This window comes from Gallus gallus, chromosome 3, assembly GCF_016699485.2.
Source record: "Gallus gallus isolate bGalGal1 chromosome 3, bGalGal1.mat.broiler.GRCg7b, whole genome shotgun sequence".
Lineage (NCBI taxonomy): Eukaryota > Metazoa > Chordata > Aves > Galliformes > Phasianidae > Gallus > Gallus gallus.
This window is the reverse complement of record NC_052534.1, coordinates 92,876,285-92,893,637: the sequence shown is the minus strand read 5'-3', so window position 1 is coordinate 92,893,637 and position 17,353 is coordinate 92,876,285. Positions and strand designations below refer to the sequence as shown.

Sequence of the window (17,353 nt, the reverse complement as noted above, 5' to 3'; positions counted from 1 at the left end):
TGTGTTTATGATATTATTTCCATTGAAAAGCATGATAATGTCTGTCTACTGTCAGCAGGAGCAGGATTAGGCCCACTGCATTTTTATTCATTCATTATTCAGAATAATCAGAGGCATGACTTCAGTATTTGTAAATTTATGTAAGCTGTTATCTGCTAAAGTCTGTCCATCATCACAAATGTCTCATAAATTTTAATATTAATTCTTTAAGTCAGTTTTTAGAATTATCCAACTATTGGAAAGAGTTGTAATTATTTCACCTCTCCCAGTAAAACTTGTAAATCAAATTACATCGTCACAAGAAACAACTTAATGTGACTGTTGCTGTTAAAATATTCAGTTAGACTGAAAGAAAGTGTACTGCCCATTAAAGGCAGAAGATGTGTACATGAGTAGGATAGAGCAGGATGTTTCCTTGAGATTTCTGTTTTACTGTTTCAGTTTTTCTTCTGTAGCTTCAGATTTAATAAGAATTGAGGTGTCTTTATGGCATTTGTTCTCAGCGTCATTTAGAATTTACCTTTTGATGGGAATTTTCTTCTGCTACTGAAACATCTATTACTCATAAGGATAAAGTACTGGTTACATTTTTGTCATTGTTAGAGAAGTGCATCACTTAGGGCATCTCAGAGACCATGTCATTCAATTGGTCTTTTAAATATTCTTTTCTTATGTGATATGCAGTTTTACCCTCTTACAGGTACGTATATATGCTCTATATTTCTACCTTTGCAGAGGTAATTGAATTTTTTGTTTGAGCTCCTGAAACAAAGTATATTTATCATTACCAGTGTTTTAACAGAAAACTGTAGGGACTTCATTTTTCCAGTATTCTTAAGGGCAAATAAATTGCCTGTGGTTGTGTGTGTATTTATAAAGCTTACATTAATGCAGGTCCCTGAATAGATAAGGTGTATGGAGAAACTTGATTTGTATACGCAAAGCTCCCTATAAACACAGGAGAGCTGTGGGATATCAGATTTTCAGATTTGAAATAGAAGGTCAAGAGTGCATAGTGGAGGCCATTACCTCTGCATGTTTAGCAACTGATTCTCCTTCTATGAAGATATTCAAAACCTCTCTGGTTGCCTACCTGTGTGAATGATCGTAGGGTACCTGCTTTAGCAGGGGCTTGAACTCAATGATCTGTTGAGGTCCCTTCCAACACCTGCAGTTATGAAAATGAATCACAGATGTTAATGCTCATTGTTTATAATAAGCAAGACTTCTGTTGCTGTATGTAGACCTAAATGCTTCTATGGCACTGGGAGAAAAACTGAAGAGACGTTATTTTTTTTAAAACCATACTTCTAATTAAGCAACAAATTAGGATATAAAGCTTGCATTCATTTGTTTTCACTACGTCTTGAAATATTTTTTTTTTTTCTGAAGAACGAATGTTTTTGCTTATGAAAAGAGCGAACACATTCTTGTATGGCAAACTTTGCTGCGAAAGTCAAAGCTCTGCTGTGCGCATCCCGCTGGAGTTGCGAGTGGCAAGGAGGAGCACCCGGTGCTTTCTCGTCGCTCTGCTCGTGGCCGCTAGCCGTGGTCCTGAAGCTCTCTCTTCCCACAGCTTGCGTTGTTAAATGACAATATACTGCTTAAGCAAAAATAGAAAAGTAAACCATATCTATAATTTGACAGGCTTATTTATTTATTGTGGGGGTGGGGCTATTATTGTGAAAATAATTATTTCTTGTTTTCAGTTGAGTTTATAATTAAAGTAGCACAGTGTATGATAACCATTATCTCCATTTATTGTTAAATACATCAGTCTGCCCTACCCTTGGAGAAGTTCGTTCTGAAATCGAAGAGAAAAGCCACATTAAGGCCACCATGAACTTGCGTGTATAAATGTATACAAAACACTGAATATTATTAAGCAGTAAATTATTGGAATTAATGGTTACACAGAAGAATAATCTTTTTTTTTTTAGGTTATATATCTCCCTCAGAATACCATCTTGGAAAAGGAAAAAACGAAGATAAGCTAGAAATTAAGAATTTTGGATTCTTGTGCAATGATTTTATGCATAATTCTATATTGAGACCTTATTTTTAATTTGTAAAATAATTTTATTAAGTAAACTAAGATTCGTTTGTGAAAAGGTTCCATTTCTACATAAAATTACAGAAATTTTGACATAGATTTTGACATTGTTTAGAAGATAAGACCTTTTTATTTATCTCTAAAATGTGAAAAAAACTAATAACAGAATACTTCTTAGTGTATTTACATGAAAATAGTTTGTTTAATAATAGTTTGTAATCATATTTCTGTTTAATTTTTTTTTTTTAATTCTGTAGAATATTTCCTTGCTTGAAAGTAAAATGTAAAACACTGAGTACAGTATCTTTTAGAGGATTTATGGTAATGCTGCTGAATTTAGCTGAGCATAAAAAGCATGGTGAGCCCCTCAGGGTCTCTTCTTTTCCTGACACACTCCACTGCTGCACCATTAACACTTCGTCTGTTATTGCCATCTACTTAGTTTAATGAGGATCTTTGAATTTGAAGTTCTACACAAGAAAAAATGGCTAAAATAACTGATGTACCTACTGCAGCTTTCCGCAGAGTATTTATTCCCTTTGTATTTTTTAAGTAGAAGTAGAAGATTCATGTTCTTCAGCAGTGTAGTTATATCACAATGATTTCTTTAATTATGGTAGGTGCTAATCACAAGCACTGAATAATGACTAGAAATATGATGCTTTACCTGTCTGTGTAAAAGGTAAACACGTGCTGGATAGCTTCTAGAGGAGACTCTTCATCACCTTAAAATTCTTTCTATTAATACTGACACTTTAATGTGAATAAGGAATAGTACTGCTGGAGATTTTGTGCTATCAAAGCAGAATATTATATTACTTCTAAGAAATCAGAAGACAGAAAGGCTAGGTGCTGTTTTTCAATACCTGTATGAATCCAGCTAACTGCAGTAAAGGGTCAGTATATGGCTCATTAGATTGGATTCCTAAAACTGAATTTATCACAGTCCTATGAATACATGCATAAAACATCTTAAATTATGAAACAATATGAAACAGACAAGGACTCAAACTGATTTAAAACTTAAATAATGCTGCACTACGTCGTAGAATTAGAATGACTTTCTAACCTTTTACTGATTACTGAGTGATCAGCAAAAACAAAAGATTGCTCCAAATCACCTTAAATACCTAACTGATCTGGAAAGTCTCTGCAGAACCAAATAAAAAGTCTGAGTAATTGAATGAATTTCTGTTCCAGAGAACTAAGGAAATAAGTTGTATATTAGACTTTTTAAAAAACTATTGTTAAATGCATTTTTTAAAAGCCTATTTTTAAAAAGTTAGAATAACATGAGTGATTCTGTTCCTCATTCCTTGCTATCATATAGTAAAATCATTTGTTTTTTTCTTTTAGAAAATGAATCTGGAAGAAAATTGGTGAATCCAACCCAGTGGACCTGGAAGCACTCTGACAGGTTCAGAGAGCAGAGTCTGGACCAAAGAGCAATTACCCCACCAAACAATTTCAGGTACAATTGACCTAAATGTAGCACTCTCCAGATTATTGACAAGAGTTCATTTCCTGTAGTACTTTTCCCATTTGCTACTCCTGGTAACCACTGTGATCTTATCTGTCTGGTGCTTCATAACTTCTGGAATGCAGCTCAGAGTTCTGTTGTGCATTAACTTTAAACACACAATTCATGCTAAAAGAGTCATTTACAGTTAAGTTATATGGTTATTCTTACTGCTGAAGCTGCACAGAGCAGGAATGAATGCCTGAATCCTTATGGACCTGAATGTGCTGGGATTCTTCACTGTGAAATCAGAAAAATAGTATTAGTTAACCCTAAATAATTAGGAGACTTTATTTCATTAAACTGTAACAGCAGATTCTGCTATGCATAATGGTAAGATTGGCAGACTTACAATTTACTTCTTTGGTATAAATATATTTATCCATGAAGTAAAGCTTCCTTCAGTGACATCCAACATGCAGGCAATTATCATATGTTGATATGAAAAAGGAATGAATATATGCACAAGTTTATGAGTTTACAGAAAGAGGATGAACTTAATTCAGAGGCTGGTAATGTTACAACCCATTTTAATTTTGATAAATATATATTTCTTAAAAGTTTCCTGCAAACTTTTGCTAAGTGCTGGATATACTTGAATTCCATTTATATGGAACGTGCAGAAAATAGATTGTGTTCCCTTGGTGCTCATCACAGAGATTTTTTTGAATCCTTTTTCTTTTACTGAATTTTTATTTGGGAAGTCCCTTCATTGCTCAGAAATCTAAAAGACTAGTAGTATCAGATTACATGCTGTGTTGGAAAGCCATTCTTTTACAGAACTTTGTTGAACTAATGTTGTAGGACACAACTGTGGTAGTTATTTTTCTGCATATTTTTTTCTATGTTTTCCCAAGAGAACACCAAAATACCTAATTTATTTGAGTAATGATCTCCACAAATAGTCATAGGTCTTACTCCTTAAAGGAACATCAACACAAAGTTCAATTGAAAGCTGAATAATTTATAAGATAAAAACACATATACAGTATGTTGGTCTGTGTTGATTCTTTTGATGACAATGGATGGCAGTTTTAAATGTAGCTAGACTCAGAAATTCTACAGTGTGTTCTAAAATGCAACAAACTGGAATGTCTGAATTTGATATTAATCAGAAAAATGCCAGTCTTCTTCTGATTAGTTCTATCCTTTGTAGAGGACTTAGATTTTCCCCTGTAGTCATAGAGGGCTTTATCCAGACATGAATTTTGAGATCTTCATTCCAGTGTAGGAAACTGAGGCAAATGAAATTTAAATGTAAATTTAAATGATGTATCAAAGCTTTAAGGAAATGAAAGTAGGAAAGAGTCTAGCTTCTATTTTTCCTCACCTGATAGATACTAATGTCAAAATTTATGTTTATAGGCCATTTCTTCTAGTGAAAGTGATGTCTTAAAACTGTCTAACAAAGTAGTTTTCCTCACTGTGGATTGCACTGGCTAGCCTTCAGACAGAATTCTGTAAATTTTGTATTGTGTTCAACTTTACACCCAGTGTTAAAGAAAATAATAATAATAATAATTTGAAGAAATTTTGGTGTTTTCTGTTCTTTAGAGTTAAGAAAGAATGAAAGAAGTTTAGAAATATACTGGTTAAGGAAAGGTGTGGAGAAGTACTGTATTTCTTGTCTGAAATAAGATAAAGTGTGAATCAGTTACTCAATTACATAGTAATTAAGTTAGTGGAGAGAAAATCTTAAGTATAGCAGAAAACTGATTTACCTCCCCCCACCCACATTCTGCTGTGAGGATTTGATGTGACACAGCATATTAGTGGAAAGCAATAGTAGTCTGAAATGTAAATGTAAGAAGAAAGTAGTAGAATAATCTGTGAAGGTGGGATGAGAATGTGCAAGTTGTGGTTCAGCCTTTTTTGTTTGAGCGAGTTGAGGTCATAGAACTTCTTGTACCGTGCTTTGTGATCCTGTATAGTTTGCATGGTAATTTATATTGGGCTGCTAAATAAAATACTTTTAAAAGTTTGAGAGAATAAAATGGATTAGTGAGAGGACATCTCTGTGGCAGTCTCTTCCACAGGACAGACAAGACAATTAAAGAACCACTTGTCTAGCGGGGAAAAAAAATAAACTAATAAAATAGGAGAAATCAGTCCTACCCCAACACAAATAACTGATAATGCATAAGCAGTTACCCAAGCCCCAAAGATTATCAACTGAAATATTTAACTTCTTTTTTCCTGAAAACTTTCACTTGGAATTTTATAAATAGGACTTTGCTTAGTCTTACTGACTGCTAGATTTCTGGAAGGCCATAACCTCACAGAGTAAACCCTGCTGTGATGTGATTTTTACTACTTCCTTTTTATCCACATGAAATATATCTAAAACTTGATTTTATATGTACAGAAGAATATCAGATACTCATGTTTTATTAATTATTATATTTAAGTGTTATGTACCTCTGTTTGTGTGTTAACTTACCATAAATGAATACACTTTAGTTTAATAGTTTAAAACTTAGGAACTAACCCTGTAAACCTCATGTAAGCTCATTTCTCTATGTGAATGTTCTTTCTGAGGATTGCTCACTACAGCTGTTGATATATAGAAACAGCATTCTGAGTCCCATGTTAAGTTCCATCTTGTACTGTGTTGTGAATCCAAGAAAGGCATAACACCTTAAGTATTTTTTAATTTATTTGACATCTTGAAGTATTTATTTGACCTCTTTAGGGTATACTCTAGTCCCTTACAGGATTCAGACCCATAGAAAAGATATCATAGATTAGGGATCTTAAGCCACTTTATCCCTGTTGCTTTATTCATTTTTCCCTACCACTGTGGTGAAAAGTGATAGTAAAGCAATCCTAATTAGGCAGTGTAAGAATTCCTGGTATGCAGTATTCTTCTTAGGCAGCTTTATATTCTTCCTGCTTGTTCTGCAGTGCCTCAGGGAATGAGAAATGTCTGGTCCATTAATTAGAGAATTAGCTCAGAGTTGGGAAAGATGAGTTCAGGCTTTGTCTGTGCTACAACTTTCTGCAAGACACTTAGCTAAGTATAGAGCAAAATTCTGCAAGACCTAGGAATCAGGGATTTTGTCTGCTTTTGAAGAACAGTTAGGTGTCTTTCCAGTATCTTAGTTACTCCACTAATTGAGAAATCATAAATCTTAGCTTCCCTAATCAACTTCTTATGCTTCTTTATCATACTATTCTTATGCAAGGATATTGGTAGAATGACAGGGATACAGAAAGCAAAATAATACCTTATGTTAGTTCAGACAGAGTTTTACAGATAGGCTGTCATGATGACAAGTTCATATTAGCTCTTGGCAGTATAAGTTTTCCTAATACGACCTTATAAAAAAGCAAAATTCATCAATCAAAATGTCACATGTTGCTAAATTTGCAGTTTATAAATTACCACTGTAAATTTAAGTAGTAGAAATCATCACATAGAATTGTACATTTTTCTTTTTCTCTCTCTCCAGACATTAGTGGTTTTAAAAATGAGGCACTAGACTCTTTAAACTGCAGGTTCTAGGCAGCATCTCTGCTCCTGTGAACAGGCATGTTTATATTGCATGGGCCAGCCAACTGTGATTGATCACAGGCTTCTGCTGATGCTAGCATGCTAAAGAGAACAGTTATGTTAGAGCTGAAAACATCTGGACAGGGCCATATCACCAACAAGAAGCAGGAAAAAAATGTTTCCTGTTTTCTAGGGTATTAGCTAGGCCTTCCAGAGTACCTAATTCCATAAATCATCCTGAAAATAAGTGGGATATAAATTCAAATTAAACACAGTATCAAAGGGCACAGTTTTTCCTCACTCCCCTACAAGTTATGTCTAAATCCCTGCATATCAAGTGGAAATATAACATTAGTAATGTTTTGTAAAAGACATCTGATGATGATAGAGTTGATAATTTTTGTAGCAAACAATTAGGAAGTGTTGGAGTAATTAGATTATTAGAAGAGGAAAAATATAAGTTTGCTAGATCAGTATGGCTTTTTTTAAGGCTGAATTCTTCCTTCATCACTTTATAGAGGAGGGTAGTCAAATAGCTTTATTTCAATGGTTTTCCATTTTTTTAAATTATGATCATAAATGATTCTTTTGTCTTTATGAGCTGGATGTAAATTTTGGTGGGCAAAAAAATTTTTCACACGTGCTCATTTTACCCTTTTCTACTTCAGATGAATGATGAAGTTTAGCTTAGCTGCTATAGGCAACTATATTATTTCTTCTGAAGCCAAGGATGACAAAGAAGACTAATTTGAAAGCCAATTGGAGTTAATAGGAAGAATTCATTGATCAAGTAAAGTATGGATCAGGGTTGATTTAGGTCAGAACTATACTTCTTATACTGCAGAAATAAAGTTCTTATTAAAAAGCATACATATAAAAATAATTTTATACAATGAGACAAAATAGGTACACAAATACATTTATACTGCCATACATTACTCTTCAGTGTACTGGAGAAGGCTAAGGAAAGGAATATCCTTGATAAAAACTATGAAGAATCCTATCCAGTAAGTAGCTAGATTCAGAAGAAATACATGGGTTCTGTACAATCAAGACTATAATAAGCAAGTTTTTTTCTTTTCTTTTGAAACATAATAGGAGGACAAACCATATGCAGATTCATATAGGCTCAGCAGTCCTTTCTGTATACAAATACCAATACAATTTATGACTCTGTAATAGGTCCTCAATAATGTTATTGCAAACAAAATATAAAGGAATAGGGAGACTAGAGTGTTTCCTTTTTTTTCATCCAAACACTTATTCAAGAAGGTGCAGAGGGAGTAGGCAGTACCATTTTTCGGTCACCTTGCACATTTCACGAGGGAGATGCTCCACTGTGGTTTGGGACAGTGCAGAGCAGAGCTTCTCAGCAGCTCTTGGTAGTATTGTCCTCAGATGACCTTGCAGATGGATTTCTGTTTCAAAATCTTACAGAAGTTAAATATTGCTGAAAATAGCATTCATTCTTGTGCTCCCTTTCACAGCTTCTAGGGTGAAATTTGTCTGTCCTAATGTAGATGTCTTTTATATCCAAATTGACTTTGGTTAGACTGTCTTTATAGTCAGTAGAGAGAAACAGACACTTTTAGGGCATGATTCATCTCTTTGTAAGGTAGACATCTAAATAGGTCATATGAATCAAACTTCAGAATAGTATTCCTTACTAGTGAGAATGAAGGAAACCTAGGAAATCAGTTTAGATGCTGATATACTGGAAAAATAAAATTAAGTGAAAGGAAGTCTATTGGTACCATGTCAGAGGAAAATGACATACTGTTAAGAAATACCTTTTCCTTCAGAGCTTCTGGCTACATGGCTCTGAGTTGCACATTCATGCTTACATCAATTGGCTTTAAATTAAAGAAAAATTGTACACTCACCCCTTGATATTTTAAGATGTGAAAACTGAGTAGATTCTTTTGTGTGAATGGATAATTTATATACATGAATTATCAGTAATTCCACTGATTCTACATTGGTACCACACTTCTACTAGTGTCTGCTGATAATTTGTATATAAGGACCTCATCATCACTTTGAATGGTCTTTGTGAACAATTTGAGAACCAAAACTAAATGCTTTTTTTTCTCAACCTGCAATCTCTGTACACAGATTGAGAACTATGAGAATCATAGAATTGAGAACATATAGAATCATAGAATGGCCTGGGTTGAAAAGGACCACAATGATCATCCAGTTCCAACCTCCCTACTGTGTGCAGGGTCACCAACCATTAGACGAGGCTGCCCAGAGCCGCATGCAGCCTGGCTTTGAATGCCTCCAGGGATGGGGCATCCACAACCTCCTTGGGCAGCCCGTTCCAGTGCGTCACCACCATCTGAGTGAAAAATTTCCTCCTAATATCTAACCTAAACCTCCCCTGTCTCAGTTAAGACCATTTCCCCTTGTCCTATCACTATCCACCCTCTTAAACAGCCATTCCCCTTCCTGTTTATATGCTCCCTTCAAGTACTGGAAGGCCACAATGAGGTCTCCCCGGACCCTTCTCTTTCCCAAGCTAAACAAGCCCAGTTCCCTCAACCTTTCCTCATAGGAGAGGTGTTCCAGCCCTCTGATCATCTTAGTGACCCTCTTCTGGACAGTTAATTTAAACTGGTAGACTAATTTAAGATATAATTTTTACTGCTTGTGCCTGACTTTCAATAAACTCCCCACTGGATGAGGTGGTTAGTGCAATTTAACTGAAAATCCCCCTGTTGAGTATTTTCAAGTGCTAACAACAAATTTTGCAGAGGGGATATCTGTGGTTTTTTCAGTTGTGTTGGCTTTAAGTGTCAACCATGAACAAATCAATGGAACATATAGGAATGAACAGTATCATTTTTTATATTTTTAGAAGACAAAATCAATAGATCTAAAACACTTAAATCCCTGTGCAGCTTTTTCATGTTCCTCTCTTTTCCATTGTTTGCAAAACTCTAGATCCCAGTAAACCTGCAAGATTATTGTCAGATGCATACCCAGGAGCAGCACAAGGATGACAGCCTGGAATAAGCAGATTGCTAGTGAGGCTAACAGGTGCCAAAACATGTTGTTTCATGACCCAGAGTAATGATGCCAAAAATAATCTCAAATGCACTTCAGTCAATAAATGGAAAAAAAAAAAAAAAAAAAACAACCCACGACAAACCAAATAAACAAGAAAAAAAAACAACCAGCATCCTCTCTTCCTCCCAAAAAACCCAAACAAACAAAAAAACAAACAGGCTTCGTAAATACAATCTATAGAACTGTTTGAGATTAAGCAAGAAACTATGAATTGGAAGAGAAGTGTTCGGATTTCTGTTCTGCAACAGATTTAGTGTGCTCAGGTAGTGGTACTTTTCTTGCCAAAATCTGTATTTTGACACTTGGTTAGATGACATTTTTTCAAAAATAACGAGGGACAAAACTACCATGGATTCCACAGAAGAGATGAATTTCCACATGAACCTGAGTCATATGAGTCACATGCAAATAATGGCTTAAATATCCCTACCTCACTTTCCGTGTCCTTCAGAGCTATAGTATTTAACTGCCTACATTTGTAATAGTTTCAAATGTGTAAATAACAATAAAAATTACTTTGGAAGCGCAAGTGTTGTAAAATCAGTGAAGATTATTATAGTTTGTAGGAAAGTGAAGAAGTGCCCAAGTGATAAAAAATTCAGGATCAGTAAGTATTTCAATGATAAAAAACTCTTTATCTTAGAATTTCATTGTGAACATGAAACCAAAGAGTCCAGAGTTTAAGAGGTAAGTGATGCAAATAGGGGAGATACCAACTTAACATTCTGAAGTTTATGAACACTTTTATATGGTACATGTCCTCAAGTGCCCACTGAGCTGGCTATGTGAAAAATATCAGTATTCTTTATATAAACTATAGGAAAGAAAACTTTGTAAGTAGTGTTTGTATCCATTATAGGCATAGACTTCCTTTGAGCTGTGGTTAAGTCTGGCCCTGCACACTTAGGAAAATAAATGCATCTTTTAAAACTGAGATTTTACTTTCAGTATATACTTAAATATATAGCCATGTTTTATAAATGTGATGGGTCATGTCCTTGAGTGCAAATGAAAGCAGGGAATGAACTCATAGAGAAGGGTGTGATCTCTAAATCAATATGCTGATATAAGAGACATTGCTCTTAAGTACTTTTTAAACTGTCAGTATATTTCACATGAGAGCAATTTTATTAATCAGATAAACAGATATACTTAATACCTGTATGTACAAAGAGTCTATGGTTTTCACAAACAAAAGCACTCTTCCACGTTAAAAAATTAAAAGCTTGATTTGGCTTCTTCTTTTATGTATCTGAGCAGGACTAATAAAAACATACATGTTTTGATTCTGCATCTTTTTGATTCTTACTAGTTATTTGTCTGAGCTGCTTCTTTCCAGCAGTTTGTGTAACAAAACTTAGAAATGATAGCTTGCTTTCAAAATTTAGTGTGTCATTTTCTTCAAGATGAGATTAAAATGACAAAGTATCAATGTTTACGTGCAGGTTTCTCTGCTGCTTTCTTAGGCAATGGAGTTAGGACACTAAAGTGGCTGGTTTGCTGAATCTCTTTCTAGGCTTCATAGGCATAACTGATTCCACTGGGAGTTTTGACAGGGGTAGCACATAGATATCTAAATTTAAACTTCATCTTTCCTTCTTGTAATACTACCGTTTTCGTTCCCTGAATTATCTGAAGTTTAGCACACGTAATTCAAGTTATCTGTCTGCTCTTATACAAACTTTAAAAAAAAATTTTTTTTGAACAGTTTCCTATGTTAGGGACAACTCATTCTAGGTTGTTCAGAGTACTGAATTTCAAAAATACTTGAACTTAAGTTTTAGAATGTGTTACATAGAAGTGGACATCTAAATGTATTCACAGAAGTTGCCATGGAAATTAAGCGTTCAACTGTTTGAAAAGTGGAAATAGTTAGGTAAATAATTCACTGAAGTATTTCAGGGAAATTGTTAAATGTCTGCTTGTATTTCTGGACACTCCCTTATACCTCTATAAATATTTATAAATATCCTAATACTTAAATTCTTTTTTTCTAAGTTGAAAGAAGCTGTGCTTTCTTTAAGAATGTTCCTGTGTTGCAAAAGTTTAAACTCTTAAGGGAAAGCCCTTCAGCATTGGATGGAGTCTACGTGATTTTCTTAAAGTATTTTATAAAGATTAATTTATTGATTCTTTTCAAGGAGTATTACCGCATAAAACCCATCCTCAGTTAAAACAAGAAATCTCTATAATAAGGGGATGTCCACCAAAAAAGGTCTGTTTTTCATTTCAAACAGGAAGAACAACAAAATAGTGGCATATTTATGGGGCTGTGTCTTTTTCTTATTTACAGGCTTTCAAAGCTGCAAACAGTTATTTAAATTGTGAGACCGGTAATGAGTACAATAATGAAGACCTAGTGAAGTAGCCTTTATTGTGAAGGCTTGGAGTCTTGTTGAAAGAGACAAATGTCTCATTGCAGTTTTATATGTCCTATGCAGTCTGCATTGAGGGATCTCTTACTCTGTGATGATGGGTATTCTTCTTCATCTCTACATTTATTAATAGTTCAACTTTCTGAAGTCCTGGGAAACACACTGAAGTGAATAGAAGCTGAATATATGCTTTACTTGTGAGAATGAAGTCAGAAATTGCTTGTTGAATTCATGTAATTTCACTAATTCAAATGATAATGAATGATAGGTACCTGGAAGTATTGTGTTGTGGCGTTTTATATGGATAGTCTGTATACTTTAATGTGCCTCTACTGGTGTTTATGTTGATAACGGAAAATCTTGACTAAAATACAGATCCACACTTTCTTTTACTGGAGAAGATAAACTGGTAGTGAAACAGTCATTCTAATATTCCAGTTGTCACAAATTTTCCATATTGCATTACAAAAGTCAAAAGTAAATTCTGTTTTGAACTGGATGAATAAAATACAGATGATCAATGTATGTCTTTTAATCAGATATCACTCAGCAGGATCTTCAGTTACTTCATATTATATTTTGAAAATTGAAATTCTACATTAAGTAGTCCAAGCACTCTAAAGCTAATACATGCCAGAATTAACTTTGTTAGGGCAATTTAACCTCCCCCATGCATATGCATTATGAAGAGTTCTTTAATTACATGACCACATATTTTTCTTAGAAGATCTCTTTCTCATTCAGTTCATAGACTATATGATAGTCACTTAATGAGCATCTGTTCAATATTTTGTTTTCTGAATATTTTTCAGTGTGTGGCCCCACACCTTGTTTACTATGGAGTATTTAAGCCTTGCTCTGAAGACAGAATTATAAATAATTTCCTTCCGGGGTTTTCTGAGAGATCATTACTATAGCATCTAAATGATGAACAAACATTAAATTACTTTTACTGCAAGCCCCTGAGATAGGAAAAGAATGTGATTTCTGTTTTATAGATAGGAAAGGTAGAAACTATGTTCAAAAGCTGCCACTAATCTACAAGACCAGTCTGAGGTGCTTAGGTCCAAAAGCTTTGACTTTTTACTGTTATATGGAACTTTCTCAACTCAGGTCATACTGATTCCAGCATTTATCACTTCTGCAAATTCATATGTCTCATCTCAGTGAGTCACGTGTAAAATGAAGAGCATATTCTTAGTGACCAGCTGTACCATGTGGACTTTACAGCAACACTGGATAGAATCCTATTTTCTAGGCTAACTATCAATTACCTTAACCATTCTTTCTCATCTTTCAGTGCTGTCTCGATTTTTTAGCGTATTTCTTCAAAATTCTTCACAAAATGAACCTTCTTGAGTACAATGTTCTGATTTATCCTTACAGCAAGGCTATCTTGTGCACTGTATGGGGCAGATGTCTTCTGATAAAAATGGTATATGAGTCATACAATTAGTCTCCATCGTGATTCCCCTTCACAAGGTGAGGAGAAGATAGGTTACATAGGCAATGTGACACTTCTGACATCTTTGTCCTTGATTTGGTCGTGTTAAAAAAGTTAATGTAAAAATGTGTGTAAGAAGGAGAGGGAGAAGGACGGAGAGAAGCATAGGCAGAGGCAGAATTAGTTTCAGAAAGAGAGGAAAACAGCACCCACGTATGAAGAGAGTACCTACCCACTTCAGATTTTAAAAATACACACCCATAAGAATATCTTAACACCCATTTGAATTATGAGTATGCTTGGAACCTTAAAATCCCCCACACCATGCATTCTTCTATTAAAAGAGATGCATGGAATCATCTTCTGTGAAAATTATTGCTGGAGGAATCAAATGCACCATTCTTTTTTGATTTCTCTTAAGCTCCACATATACTTGCTGATGACACAGGAGTCATGACAGAGTGACATTTGGTTCTCAGGAATCCCCAAAATGTTTTTTTTAGTCATTAACGACTTTCTGCTCAAATCTGAAGGACTTTGTTTACCCCACTTTTCTCAGACTATGCCCTAATATCCTCCCTCACTGACTTGTTGTCCCCTGATGTTCTTTTTTCAGGTTAATGTTTTTTTTCTTTTTTTTAGGTTGGATATTAGGAAAATTTTTTCTCCAAAAGAGTGGTCAATTGCTGGAATTAATTGCCCAGAGAAGTGGTTGAGTCACCGTCCCTAGAAAAGTGTTCAGACAATGTTTAGATGTTGTACTAAGGGACATGGTTTAGTGGGGAAGTATTGGTGATAGGTGGACAGTTGGACTGGATCATCTTGGAGGTCTTTTCCAACCATGGTGATTCTGTGATTCTATTCTATGATTCTTTATTTTTCACCTTGTGTGTAGCCCTAGTGGTTACTCTTTACCTCCTTGTTTTCAGTATCTGTACTTCATCCCTCATTCCTCCTGGGCTGTGTTCCCAGGTTTCTGTACATCCTTCTCATTCCCACTGACTCTCAAGCCAGAAATCCATTATCAGCCTCTATTTTTCAGTTTCTTTGCCTTCAACAACCCATCTCTCATCTCTTTGCACAGCTGTTCCAAATACTATCATTATATGTTGTCCTTTTTTTTCCCTGCCACTTCCTTTTCCCTTGGACAGTTGATCAGAACTCTCTTTATGTAAAATTTGTAACTGAACCTATGAGTACCCAAGAATGAAATTGCCTGAGTTTCATTTTCTTTGTTTGCAATTTGGACTTCTATCCAATATATAGCAAGCAGAAGTGATGCACCAATGACTGGTGCTGAATTCCTTACCCCATTTGCAGACAAACTTCTCTAATCCTGCTAGATTTTTACTTTGTCTGTTGCTGCTTCTGCTTTTGCACTTTTTCTCTCCATTACTGTACACCTTATAGGATCATGAGTCTTGAATCTAAGTACGTTCTTCTGCCTGAATCCAGAGTTGGGATGTTCCCTGGATGCAACCCCAGAAATTAATGCTGAAATGAGACATACTGGTCATTTGAATTACAGTGCTCTTCTCTACATATTCCAGTAACATCTGGGCAGGTTACTCTCATCATCACTCAACAGACTGTCCCTATATACACTCTGGTGTATGTATGTAGGGACATATTCTGAGGTCATCTGTGCTTAGGTGTTTTAAAATTATTTCTAAGTTAGCTCTACCTTTAATGGGAATAACCATCCGTCTTCTGTGCTGTTTGAACAATTGTGCTGTTTGAACAATTCAGCCACTATGGAAGCAAGTTACATTTTCTTTCTTGATACAAGACTTGCATTTAAGCATGTCTAAATGGTAGCACATGCAAACTCTAATGGCTTAGGTTTAGGCACTGTCAAAGTTCCCAGATTTTCCTATGACAGGTTAAGAAAAAAAGTGTGTAAAGATTAGATCAGCCGCAGCCTCTGCAGTCACCACTGTCTCACTCAGCTTTGAATGCATGGTGCAGTTTCCTGTTCACATGATAGTTGTACATGCTGACTAACATGGCAGGTCAGAAAATTTCATAGAGGTAGTCCAGAACAATTTTGTAGAGCTTTGGAGCTATCCATATTAGGTCACATTGGACAGCAAAGAAAAATAGCATAGATTCTTCTCCAGGAGGTAGGGATTTTCTAGATCCCAGCTGATGAGAGCTACCATTAAGAAAAATGGGCCTTCAGAAAAATAAGAAACAAGACTGAACTGTTTTCTGCTGCTGAAGTATACAGAGACATGGAAAGTCAGTTTACTTCATATACAGTTTAAGAAAATGGTACAGAGTCTCATGCTGGCTGTATTTCATGTCAAATTACAGCTTAAAATGTACGTATGAACCAGGAATTTTGGTTGCAGCAGAAACATAAAGAATTTTCATGGAGCTAGTAAATGCTGTCCTCCCACTAGGCTTGTACAAACCTATGTATTAAGTGTACATGCAAGAAAGGACCCTTTGTGGCTGTTGTATTTCACATGTGGTGCAGTGATCACATTATTGATTACTTGAAACAGAGCCTAAGTACTTGAGAAAGAGATTTTATTGCATTCAAATAAAAATATTCATTTACAGGTTATTTTATTTTATTTTATTTTGGCCTTACAAGCATATTCTGGTTCATATTTATTTATTTTTTTTTAGAAAGTCATGCCAAACTTTCTGCTTATGAGGTCTGAGTCAGGAAAGATTTCTTTTGTTTTGTTTTATTTTTAAATAATAATGATGGGCCTTTAACCCCAGAGTAACTACTTTATTTATCATTGCCAAGGATATCTGAGTACACAAAAAAGCTTTCATTTCCTGAAAACAAAAAGACAGAAATCTATTTCCAATTCTCAGTAAAGCTTTAGGATGCTTAGGGCTTTGTCCATTATGACTGAGTTTGCACTCCCTAATGATGTGTAACATTCTTATCTGTTTTCATTCTGTTTGAGTGATGCATAATGAGTACTTGCACACAATCCAAACTAAAATTGGGAAAGTAAAATGAAAGACATATTGACATAAACATGGTATTATCTTCAGTCAGAAGGGTTGTGTTTTACTAAAAGTATTTTTCATGCAACATCTGCCTTTTTCCTTTCTCCTTTCCGTGTACTTACGTAAACCTTTATAAAGCAAATGCATCTCTTTAGTGCAGTCTGGTGAGGAGTCCCTCATACAACTGAATTCCACACAGATACTTGAGCTGTGAAAGGTAGAAGATAGTAACATTGGAAAATCAGCTTTTTGTTACCTAAACAAACAACTTTGATATTGCTTTTGATGTAGAATGTACAAAACCATTTTATTATGCCTTTGCCTGCCATTTGTTTCAGATAAGTGATTCTGCAAAGAGAAATGTTCTCATTACAAGCAAGAGAAATGTAATAGCATTGTGTCATTGTATCAGTTCCTCATC

General features: G+C 35.0%; 1 protein-coding gene across 1 annotated transcript in view; it reads left to right on the top strand.

Annotated features, from left to right (window-relative positions):
- The window catches only part of MYT1L (myelin transcription factor 1 like), a 300,887-nt gene that overhangs the window by 81,863 nt on the left and 201,671 nt on the right, over positions 1 to 17,353 (top strand). The window contains 1 exon segment of the mRNA XM_046939137.1: positions 3,410 to 3,524. The gene's annotated coding sequence lies outside the window, so the exon portion shown is untranslated.